This window comes from Staurois parvus, unplaced genomic scaffold (genome assembly GCF_062004578.1).
Source record: "Staurois parvus isolate SC_StPar_1 unplaced genomic scaffold, SC_StPar_1.0 ptg000320l, whole genome shotgun sequence".
Taxonomy (NCBI): Eukaryota; Metazoa; Chordata; class Amphibia; order Anura; family Ranidae; genus Staurois; species Staurois parvus.
In genome coordinates, this window is record NW_028318116.1 from 1655308 (window position 1) to 1667500 (window position 12193).

Here is a 12193-nt window from a genome sequence, read left to right on the forward strand (position 1 = left end):
AAGCGGTCTGTAAAACGCGGTGCGATGTGCAGAATCGGATAACATAGGTGTGAATACCCATGTGATCTGATTCTAGTGTGGACCAGAAAAAGGGTCCTGCATGTTTTGGATGCGGTGCGAATAGAGCCTTACAAAATGTATGGCTCCGATCGCACCGCACACAAATCGCATGTGATTTGCACAGGAATGCAGTGCAGTTCCTGTGCGAATCACGTGATATACCGCACAGCATATATGTGAACCTAGCCTCAATGTGACCTATAAACTGTACAACTCAGTTGATCAACCAACTGAAATCTTTTAGGTGGAGGGAAGTAAAAAATAAAAAACTAAAATAATATGGTTGCATAAGTGTTCACACCCTAAACCAGTGGTGGCGAACCCGTGGCACGCGTGCCACAGCCGGCACGCCGAGCCTTATCTGTGGGCACGCCAGGAGAATCCAGCGGCGCGCTGTCTTCCCGGCTGTAGTGTGCGTGACAGCCGGGTCCCAAGTGCGCATGCACAAGAAGCGGTGCTCCTTGTGAATGGTAAGGCGGTACCTGGGACACATGACAGATCCCAGAAGCCGCCAGACCAATCACAAAGCGCAGCGCTTCTCGCGCATGCGCACTGGGCATCCGGCTGTCCGACGAGCGCCCACACTACAGAAGCCGAGAAGACAGCGCGCGGCTGGATAAAGGAACAGGTAAGATAAAAAAAAAAAACTCTGCGGAAGTAAGAGCGGGTACCTGTCAAATTCAGGTACCCGCTCCCCCTCCCTCCCCAAAGGTCAGCAGTCATCCCTGTGCTGTGTCCCCAGTCTCTGGTCATCCCTGTGCTGTGTCCCCAGTCTCTGGTCATCCCTGTGCTGTGTCCCCAGTCTCTGGTCATCCCTGTGCTGTGTCCCCAGTCTCTGGTCATCCCTGTGCTGTGTCCCCAGTCTCTGGTCATCCCTGTGCTGTGTCCCCAGTCTCTGGTCATCCCTGTGCTGTGTCCCCAGTCTCTGGTCATCCCTGTGCTGTGTCCCCAGTCTCTGGTCATCCCTGTGCTGTGTCCCCAGTCTCTGGTCATCCCTGTGCTGTGTCCCCAGTCTCTGGTCATCCCTGTGCTGTGTCCCCAGTCTCTGGTCATCCCTGTGCTGTGTCCCCAGTCTCTGGTCATCCCTGTGCTGTGTCCCCAGTCTCTGGTCATCCCTGTACTGTGTCCGCAGTCTCTGGTCATCCCTGTACTGTGTCCGCAGTCTCTGGTCATCCCTGTACTGTGTCCGCAGTCTCTGGTCATCCCTGTACTGTGTCCGCAGTCTCTGGTCATCCCTGTACTGTGTCCGCAGTCTCTGGTCATCCCTGTACTGTGTCCGCAGTCTCTGGTCATCCCTGTACTGTCCGCAGTTCTGGTCATCCCTGTACTGTGTCCGCAGTCTCTGGTCATCCCTGTACTGTGTCCGCAGTCTCTGGTCATCCCTGTACTGTTAATTAGTTTGCACTACTGTACGAGTTGTTTTTTCTAAACCAAAAGCTCGATATTCAGGTTTCATTGCAGTGTTGGCACTTTGAAAGAAATAAGTTGGTTTTGGGTTGCAGTTTGGGCACTCGGGCTCAAAAAGGTTCGCCATCACTGCCCTAAACTAATACTTTGTTGAAGCCCCTTTAGATTGATTCCAGCACTCAGTCTTTTGGGGATCAGTCTTATCAGCATGGCACATCTTGACTTGGCAGTTAGGGACCTTAGATTATACGCCCCTTGAGGGTTACATTGTCTGAAAAAAAAGACATAAGTCCATCCAGTTCAACCATAAAAAAAAAAAAGTTATAATCCTAAAAAAAAGAAAGTTATAATCTGACTGATGTGAATGTACAATATACAGTGGATATAAAAAGTCTACACACCCCTGTTAAAATGTCAGGTTTCTGTGATGTTGAAAAAAATGAGACAAAGGTAAATCATTTCAGAACTTTTTCCACCTTTTAATATGACCTATAAACTGTACAACTCAGTTGAAAAACAAACTGAAATCTTTTAGGTGGAGGGAAGGAAATAAAAATCTAAAATATTATGGTTGCATAAGTGTACACACCCTAAACTAATACTTCGCTGAAGCCCCTTTTGATGTGATTACAGCACTCAGTCTTTTTGGGTATGAGTCTATCAGCATGGCACATCTTGACTTGGCAATATTTTGCCACTCTTCCTTGTAAAATCACTCCAAATCTGTCAGATTGCGAGGGCATCTCCTGTGCACAGCACTCTTCAGATCACCCCACAAATTTTCCATCGGATTCGGGTCTGGGATCTGGCTGGGCCATTCCAAAACTTTTTAATCTTCTTCTGGTGAAGCCATTCCTTTGTTGATTTGGATGTATGCTTTGGGTCGTTGTCAAGCTGAAGGATGAAGTTCCTCGTCATGTTCAGCTTTCTAGCAGAAGCCTGAAGGTTTTGTGTCAATATTGACTGTTATTTGGAACTGTTCATAATTCCCTCTACCTTGACTAAGGCCCCAGTTCCAGCTGAAGCAAAACAGCCCCAAAGCATGATGCTGCCACCACCATGCTTCACTGTGGTTATGGTGTTCATTTGGTGATGTGCAGTTTTGTTTTTGCGCCAAACATCTTTTGGAATTATGGCCAAAAGGTTCAACCTTGGTTTCATCAGACCATAACACATTTTCCCACATGCTTTTGGGAGATTTCAGATGTGTTTTTGCAAAATTTAGCCGGGCTTGGATGTTTTTCTTCGTAAGAAAAGGCTTCCGTCTTGCCACTGTACCCCATAGCCCCAACATACAGTTAGGTCCATATATATTTGGACATCGGCATAATTTTCATTTTTTTTCAGGTGTTTACCAAAACATATTCAAGCTATAGTTCTATAATGGATATGGGCTTAAAGTGCACACTCTCAGGTTTAATTTGAGGGTATGTGCATCCAAATTAGATGAAGGGTTTAGGAGTTGCAGCTCTTAAGAGTAGCCATCCCCCCTTTTTCAAGGGACCAAAACTAACTGGACAATTGAATCAAAAGCTGTTTCATGGCCAGGTGTGGGCTACTCCTTCATTATTTCTTCATCAATTAAGCAGGTAAAAGGTCTGGAGTTGATTCTAAGTGTGTTTTTGCATTTGGAATCTATTGCTGTGAACCTACATCATGCGTTCAAAGGAGCTGTCAATGCAAGTGGAACAGGCCAATGTAAGGCTTCAAAAACTAAACAAATCCATCAGAGAGATCGCAGCAACATTAGGAGTGGTCAAATCAACAGTTTGGTACATTCTGAGGAAAGAAGAACACACTGTTGTGCTAGCAACATAAAAAGGCATGGATATCCATGGAAGACAACAGTGGTGGATGATCGCAGGATCCTCTCTGTGGTAAGGAAAAACCCATTCACAACATCCAGACAAGTGAAGGACACTCTCCAGGAGGTGGGCATATCATTGTCAAAGTCTACAATAAAGAGAAGACTTCACGAGAGCAAATACAGAGGGTTCACCACAAGGTGCAAACCATTCATAAGCCTGAAGAATAGAAAAGCTAGATTAGACTTTGCCAAAAAAATATCTAAAAAAAGCCAGACCAGTTCTAGAAAAGCATTCTTTGGACTGATGAAACTAAGATTAATCTGTACCAGAATGACAGGAAGAAAAATGTGTGGAGAAGGCTTGGAACAGCTCATGATCCAAAGCACACAATGTCATCTGTAAAACGTGGAGGCAGTGTGATGGCATGGACATGCATGGCTTCCAGTGGCACTGGGTCATTGATGTTTATTGATGATGTGTTAGAAGACATAAGCAGCCGGATGAATTCTGCAGTGTTTAGAGAGACTGTCAGCCCAGATTCAGCCAAATGCAGCAAAGTTGATTGGACGGCGCTTCACAGTACAGATGGACATTGATCCAAAACACATTACAAAAGCAACCCAGGAGCTTTTGAAGAAAAAGAAGTGGAATATTCTGCAATGGCCGAGTCAATCACCTGATCTCAACCCAATTGAGCATGCATTTCACTTGCTGAAGGCAAAACTAAAGGCAGACAGACCCACAAAGAACAAATGAAGACAGCTGCAGTTAGAACCTGGCAAAGCATCAGAAAAGAGGGAAACCCAGTCTTTGGTAATGTCCATGGGTTCCAGACTTCAGGCAGTCATTGCCAGTAAAGGATTCTCAACAAAATATTAAAAATGAACATTTTATTTATGATTATATTCATTTGTCCAATTACTTTTGCTCCCTTGAAAATGGGTGGATGGCTACTCTTTAAGAGATACAACTCCTAAAGCCTTCCTCCAATTTGGATGTACAGTTGTGTTCAAAATAATAGCAGTGTGTTGAAAAAAGTGAATAAAGCTCAAAATCCTTCTAATAGCTTTTATTTCCATACACACAAAGGCATTGGGGAACACTACACATTCTATTCCAAATCAAAACATGAAGAAAAATATATCAAATTTGTGTTGTTCCTCTAAAAAAAATTGAAGAAAAGTGAATATTAGACTGTTCAAAAAATAGCAGTGTTTGTATTCTTCTTTACAAACTCAAACATTCACTATATAAACTGAAAAATGTTTGAAGATTTTGCTTTCCTTTGAATCACTTGTCACGATCGCTTGTTACTGGGTCAGGTTAATTACGCAATTTACCCCTTCACACTGTCACCACCTCCTTTTTGATCAGAGAAAGAGGAAACTCGCAACATCGCTATAACACTATAATAATTGAAATAATCGTCCGCATAACCCGGTCATTGACACAGGCCGGTTATACAGAGAGTTAAACAAACAGTAGCGTCTCTTTAAAGGCAGGGATTCGTAAATTGCAATTAATATAGAAACAGTTCAACACTTTCAGAAAGAGCGATTTATTACTAAAAGGGTCAAACAGGTGCAATAAAAATATTTACAGAGAAGATGTAACTAAGATATATATATATATATATATATATATACATATACAGGAAACAGCAAAGCGATAACAGAGAGAAGTTACAGGGTTAAGTTACTTGCCAGTAAGCCTTTGATGTAAGCATATCCAAGTTTTTAGAGCAGAATGATGCTTTGATCTCCCGCTGTTTCGATGGAAAAATGGGAGATGTCTTCAATTCTACCTTCCTTAGGCTTGACAGCCTGTTTTAAAGTTTCCCAGCAGGGGGTGGTTCTGAAGTAACAAACCAATCCCTTGTGCAGGGAGGGATTGTCGGGCGGAACCCTAAACTGGAGCCCACATCTTTCATAATTCATATTCTGGTTCATAACTTTCCAGCTGCACAAGCTACAGTCCACCCGCGGGTATTTTATTATGCAGATAATCCTGAGGATTATTTAGATATGAATTATGAAATTATATGTGGCATGGTTAACGAGTTCTATGTTTCGGCTCCCCTGATGGTCTGAGATAATTCAAATGACCCATCAAATGTTTTGCCTGCTCCTAGCCCATCTGACGGGATGTCTGGTTTTAATGTAAGTCTCTCATATTCCAAGATATGAAACATAGGGGAAAAATTGATTGGAGAAGTGTTCATCTAATTCTGTCACCTATGCTGAGTTAAGTTTATTAGCCCAGAGACCCTTTCAACTCCTGGGAAGGCTCTGTTATCTTTTCACGAGGTGTGAAATTACACATGTTCTCCAGGCAGTGCTGCACCACCTGGGCTCCCTGCTGGGATCTGGCCTGTGACACTTTTCACACACACATCTGTCACTGTGCCTCTCAGGAAGGGAGGGGGGGAACGAGAATGAGGGAATAACATATATCAGGAGGGTCAATTCCTCCGCCAAGATGGTGGTTGAAGCCAAAATGGTTGAACCGCATCCATCTCTGATGTGCACGTTTGCAACATCACTTAATATTTAGTTGTATAAGCACTGTTTCTGAGAACTGCTGTACATCTGTGTTGCATGGAGTCAACCAACTTCTGGCACCTGTGAACAGGTATTCCAGCCCAGGATGATTGGACTACATTCCACAGTTCTTCTCTATTTCTTGGTTTTGCCTCAGAAACTGCATTTTTGATGTCACCCCACAAGTTTTCTATTGGATTAAGATCCGGGGATTGGGCTGGCCACTCCATAACGTCAATCTTGTTGGTCTGGAACCAAGATGTTGCACGTTTACTGCTGTGTTTGGGGTCGTTGTCTTGTTGGAACACCCATTTCAAGGGCATTTCCTCTTCAGCATAAGGCAACATGACCTCTTCAAGTATTCTGATGTATTCAAACTGATCCATGATCCCTGGTATGCGATAAATAGGTCCAACACCGTAGTATGAGAAACATCCCCATATCATGATGCTTGCGCAACCATGCTTCACTGTCTTCACAGTGTACTGTGGCTTGAATTCAGTGTTTGGGGGTCGTCTGACAAACTGTCTCGGGCCACTAGACCCAAAAAGAACAATCTTACTTTTATCAGTCCACAAAATGTTGCGCCATTTCTCTTTAGACCAGTCAATGTGCTCTTTGGCAAATTGTAACCTCTTCAGCATGTCTTTTTTTCAACAGTGGGACTTTGCGGGGGCTTCTTGCAGATAGCTTGGCTTCACATAGGCGTCTTCTAATTGTAACAGTACTCACAGGTAACTTTAGACCTTCTTTGATCTTCCTGGAGCTGATTGTCTGCTGAGTCCGTGCCATTTTGGCTATTATTCTATCCATTCGAATAGTAGTTTTTCGCTTCCACGTCTTTCAGGTTTTGGTTGCCATTTTAAAGCATTTGCGATCATTTTAGCTGAGCAGCCTATCATTTTCTGCACTTCTTTATATGTCTTCCCCTCACCAATCAACTTTTTAATCAAGGTACGCTGTTCTTCTGAACAATGTCTGGAACGACCCATTTTCCTCAGAATTTCAGAGAGAAATGCACTGTAACCAGCATGTACAACATTTGCTGCCTTCCTTCCTTAAATAAGGGCAATAATTGCCACCTGTTTTTCAAAGAATGAATGACCTCACTAATTGAACTCCACACTGCTATTATTTTGAACATGCCCCTTTCAATTAATGATTCAATTACACAGAATCAGCAGCATGCATGTCATGACTGTTGGGTCTGTTGGATTACTATTACTCTACTACACCTGCTAGTAAATTATTTGCCATGTAGAAATATAATTTCTACCAAAAACAGTGATTGATCAGGTTAGTGATGTCTGACTGTTATTATTTTGAACACAACTGTACATACCCTCTAATTAAACCTGAGAGTGTGCACTTTCAGCCCATATCCATTATATAACTATACTTTGAATATGTTTTGTAAATACCTGAAAAAAAAACTAAAATTGTGCCTGTGTCCAAATATATATAGACCTAATTGTATGAAGAATCCAGGAGATTGTTGTCACATCATGTACCACACAGCCAGGACTTGCCAGATATTCCTGCAGCTCCTTTAATGTTGCTGTAGGCCTCTTGGCAGCATCCCAGACAAGTTTTCTTCTTGTCTTTTCATCAATTTTGGAGGGAGGTCCAGTTCTTGGTAATATCAGTTGCGCCATATTTTCTCTACTTGATGACTGTCTTCACTGTGTTCCATGGTATATCTAATGCCTTGGAAATTCTTTTGTACCCTTCTCCTGACTGATACCTTTTAACAATGAGATCCCTCTGATGCTTTGGAAGCTCTCTGTGGACCATGGCTTTTGCTGTAGGATGCAACTAAGAAAATGTCAGGAAAGACCTACTAGAACAGCTGAACTTTCTTTGGGGTTAATCAGGAACCTTAAATGATGTCAGGTGTGTACTGACTCCTATTTAACATGATTTTGAATGTGATTGCTTAACTCTGAACACAGCTACATCCCAAGTTATAAGAGGGTGTGCGCACTTATGCAACCACATTATTTTAGTTTTTTATGCTTCCTCCCCCCTCCCTCTAAAAGATTTGTTGTTCAACTGATTTGTACAGTTTATAGGTCACATGAAAAAGTTCTGAATTGATTTATCTTTGTCTTATTTCTTTCCATCACAGAAACCTGACATTTTAACAGGGGTGTGTAGACTTTTTATATCCACTGTATATGGGCGCCAGTATGCTGGAAGAGGACAGTCATATGAGGTCCTTTACACACTTGATCTTCAGAAGGTTTTATCCACTTCATGACCAGGCCATGTTTTGCTGTTCAGCACTGCACTACTTCAGCTGACAATTGCACGGTAATGCAACACTGTACCCACATGAAATTTGCACTTTTTTACACACAAATAGAGCTTTCTCTTGGTGGTATTTGATCACCACTGGGCTTTTTATTTTTTATTATATAAATGAAAAAAGACTGAACATTTTGAAAGAGAACATTTTTTATTTCCTGCTATAAAACATATCCAATTAAAAAAAAATGTTAAATCAACATTTTTCATAAATTATAGTCAAAGTGTATGCTACCTGTTTTAGATAAAAAAAAATCCCAATAAGTGTATATTGATTGGTTTGAGTGAAAGTTATAGCATCTACAAACTATGGTGTATATGCTGGAATTTAGTTTTTTTTATATTACAGTGGTTTATAATGGGACTGTGACAGTGCGGCGGGCAATCTGACACTAACTGATAGTGGGGGGCAACTGACTACCTGCCACTGACATCTTCAGTGACACTAAGCCCCGATGCGACTTATCATGCGGTTTGACAGTGTTTGCCATGGCAAGTCGCACCCTCTGATCAGCAGTGGAACTGCTCTAACCGGTCTGACTTCGTTGGAGTAGAACCAATTTGAAAAGTAGTTCCTGCACTACTTTTGCCATTTTTTTTGGTGCGACTTCCATTGACATCTGTGCATGAAACGCATATTCTCAGGCTCAAGTCACACTTGTGCAACTTGTCATGCACATCACTTTGGACATCGAAGTTGCATGGCAAGTTGCAGGCCATTCTTTTCAGTGGCACACATTCAAATCAGTGCAACTTATATGGGCAGCACAGTGGCTAAATGGTTAGCACTTCCGCCTGGCAGTACTAAGGTCGTCCGTTCGAATCCCAACCGCAGCACCATCTGCCTGGAGTTTGTATGTTCTCCCTGCGCCTGCGTGGGTTTCCTCCGGGTACTCTGGTTTTCCTCTCACACTCTAAAGACATGCTGGTAGCAGGGGCGGACTGACCATTTGGAAACTCGGGCACTGCCCGATGGCCCGGGGTCAGTAGGGGGCCCCATGAGATACACCTGGTACCTTTTTTCATAGGCTTTTTTGAGTTTGGGCAAGGACACAGGGGCCCCATGATCCCCTATTGCCCGGGGGCCCCATGAGTTGTCAGTCCGCCTCTGGCTGGTAGGTTAATTGGCTCCTGTCTACATTGGCCCTAGTATGTGTATATATGAATGTAAGTTAGAGACCTTAGATTGTACACCCCTTTAGCTCTGAAGAAGGGAGTACGTCTCCCGAAACGCATTAGCCTACCTCACCAAGGGTCTACCGTCACTTTGGACCATCATTACGGACTCTTCTCTGTTTCTATCCCCCTTTGGTTTGTGAGTATGCATGTATATGCTTTTAAATTAATTTGTGTTTCACCACAGTAATGCATGAAGAGTACTCCCTGTTTTTGCTTTTGTTCACCCCTTAAGACTTAAGGTTCTTTGACGGGACTTTTGATGCGACTTTGATCCAGAAAGTATAAGATCGGGTCAAGGTCGCGCTCCAAAGTCGCACTGGAAATCAAGCAACTTTGGAGTCGTGGAAGTGTGTAAATGGACCCTCAGACACAGATTTTTTGGGTTACGGATCTGAATGCACTGCATGTTCACACACCTGTGTGTGTGTGAAGGTCTCCACTGAACACAATGCAGCTACCTTCAAATCCGTAATTGAATCACATGTGTGTGTGTGTATGTATGTGTGTATATATATATATATATATATATATACCGTATTTGCCGGCGTATAAGACGACTTTTTGACCCTTGAAAATCTTCTCAAAAGTCAGGGGTCGTCTTATACGCCGGTACACATGTTAGGGGGGCTGCGGCATTAAGTACAGGGGTTTGCAGGGGCTGACGTCTCTTACCTGGATCCAGTCCCACGACGATCCGGTCCAGGAAGCGCGGCGTCTCCTTCAGTTCGGCCACTGGATGTTCGTGCGGCTGCGCGGCTCCGCCTCCTCACCGGTGATTGGCCGCCAGAACTGTAGCTCGGGAAAGGCACACAGGCGGCCAATCACCGGCGAGGGGGCGGAGCCGAGCGGCCCCGCGAAAATTGAGTGCCGGAGCAGCAGGTAAGTGCTCTGTGTAGAGGTGCTGCTGCAACCACATATGCTGGCTGCAGCAGCACCGTACTAGAACAGGGTCAGCAAGTGTCAGTGGGAGGAATAGTGCCCCATCATTGGTGTCACTGATACCAATGATGGGGCACTATTCCTCCCACTGATACCAACGATGGGGCACTATTCCTCCCACTGACACCAACGATGGGGCACTATTCCTCCCCCCCACTGACACCAACGATGGGGCACTATTCCCCCCCCCCACTGACACCAACGATGGGGCACTATTCCACCCCCCACTGACACCAATGATGGGGCACTATTCCACCCCTCACTGACACCAATGATGGGACACCATTCCTCCCACTGACACCAATGATGGGGCACTATTCCTGCCACTGATACCAATGATGGGGCACCTATTCCCCCCACTGATACCAATGATGGGGCACTATTCCCCCCACTGATACCAATGATGGGGCACTATTCCTCCCACTGATGCCAATGATGGGGCACCATTCCTGCCACTGATACCAATGATGGGGCACTATTCCTCCCACTGACATCAATGATGGGGCACTATTCCTCCCACTGGTGTGCATTGGAAGAGGGGTAGTCTTATACGGCGAGTATAGCCCAAACACTACATTTTAGCAGGAAAAGTAGGGGGGCCGTCTTATACGCCCAGTCGTCTTATACGCCGGCAAATACGGTATATATATATATATATATATACATACACACACGTCTGTGATAACGCCCTGGAGGAGGGGCAAAACTCGTCGACATAATTTCCAGTTCCGACGGAGGCTTTGTGACATCACGTCCGGTGAGTGGAGCGCACGCTATGCACGGCGCTCCGGAGCCATCTTTGATTGGAAGAGAGCATATACTTGCTGGTCTTAGCAATTTTTGATGTGGAAACCACACTGCTGTCAGTCCATTATCCTTTCATGTGGGAGCCATTAATTGGAGTTGGTCCAAGCGCTTTCTGAAGTGGAAATGTTGTATACTTATAAGGCTTCTTTTTATCTTGTCAAATGTGAGTGCATTAATCGCCTTGGTTTTAATTACATTAACCGTGTCAGGAATGGACTTGCCAGTAATGGTGGGACTCACCTGCCTTGTGGGCTGCAGTACCAGGGCTGGCCAGCGGGTGCTCTCAGCAATCAGAGACTCAACCCTGCAGCCAGCCAAACACCTGAAGCTGATTATGCAGGTGTATTTAAGGGATGGCCAGACCTGCAGTCTGGGCCTTGGTGTGTGCTTTTCTATGGGCCCCTGTTCCTGTTCCTGTCTGACTGATTCGTTGCTGACCCTGCCTGATCCGGACCTCTGCTGACTTCTCCTGTTTGATCCCTGGCTTGTGACCCCGACCATTCTCTGCCTGACCCCCTGTACCTACCTGCCCGTTAGTTGCTGTACCCGGCTCGTGACCTGACTACTCTTTGCCTGCTCCTCCTGTTCCTACCTGCCCGATTGTTATTGACCCGGCCTGCCTGACGACGCTTGCACTGTATGTATTGTTATCTGTGGGTGGTTTGGTTTGGTTCGTTTGCACTGTGTTATGTTTTAGTATTGCACTGCGTTTATGTATTGTTAGTGTTAATAAATTATATTGTTTATCACATATCTGAAGCCTGCGTTTCCCTGCGTCAGTTCACATACCTCTGGTCATACCCTGGAGCCCTGACAAACCGCCTCCCGCTACCATATAAGGAAATGACGGGCGCAAGGCGGTTCTCTCATTCTGGGAGGACGTCATATGACGTTCTCCCACTCTAACCGCGCATGCGCGCCCCGATCAGTGTCCCTGGGACACAGCGGATCACCAGTCAACGGAAAGAGCAGAAGACATCAGCTCTGTCATGTGATCAGCTGTGTCCAATCACAGCTGATCGCATGTAAATAAGGAAATGGTTATCGGCATTCCTCTCTTCTTGAGCTGTCACGCTGACCGCTCGTGAGGAGAGCCTGTAATTGGCATTCCTCAAAGGGGACATGTACACTGATCATCAGGGCACT

General features: G+C 44.7%; 1 protein-coding gene across 2 annotated transcripts in view; it reads left to right on the plus strand.

Moving 5' to 3' along the window:
- Positions 1-12193, plus strand: part of CNTF (ciliary neurotrophic factor) — a 39144-nt gene that overhangs the window by 607 nt on the left and 26344 nt on the right. The gene's annotated exons all lie outside the window — the stretch shown is intronic.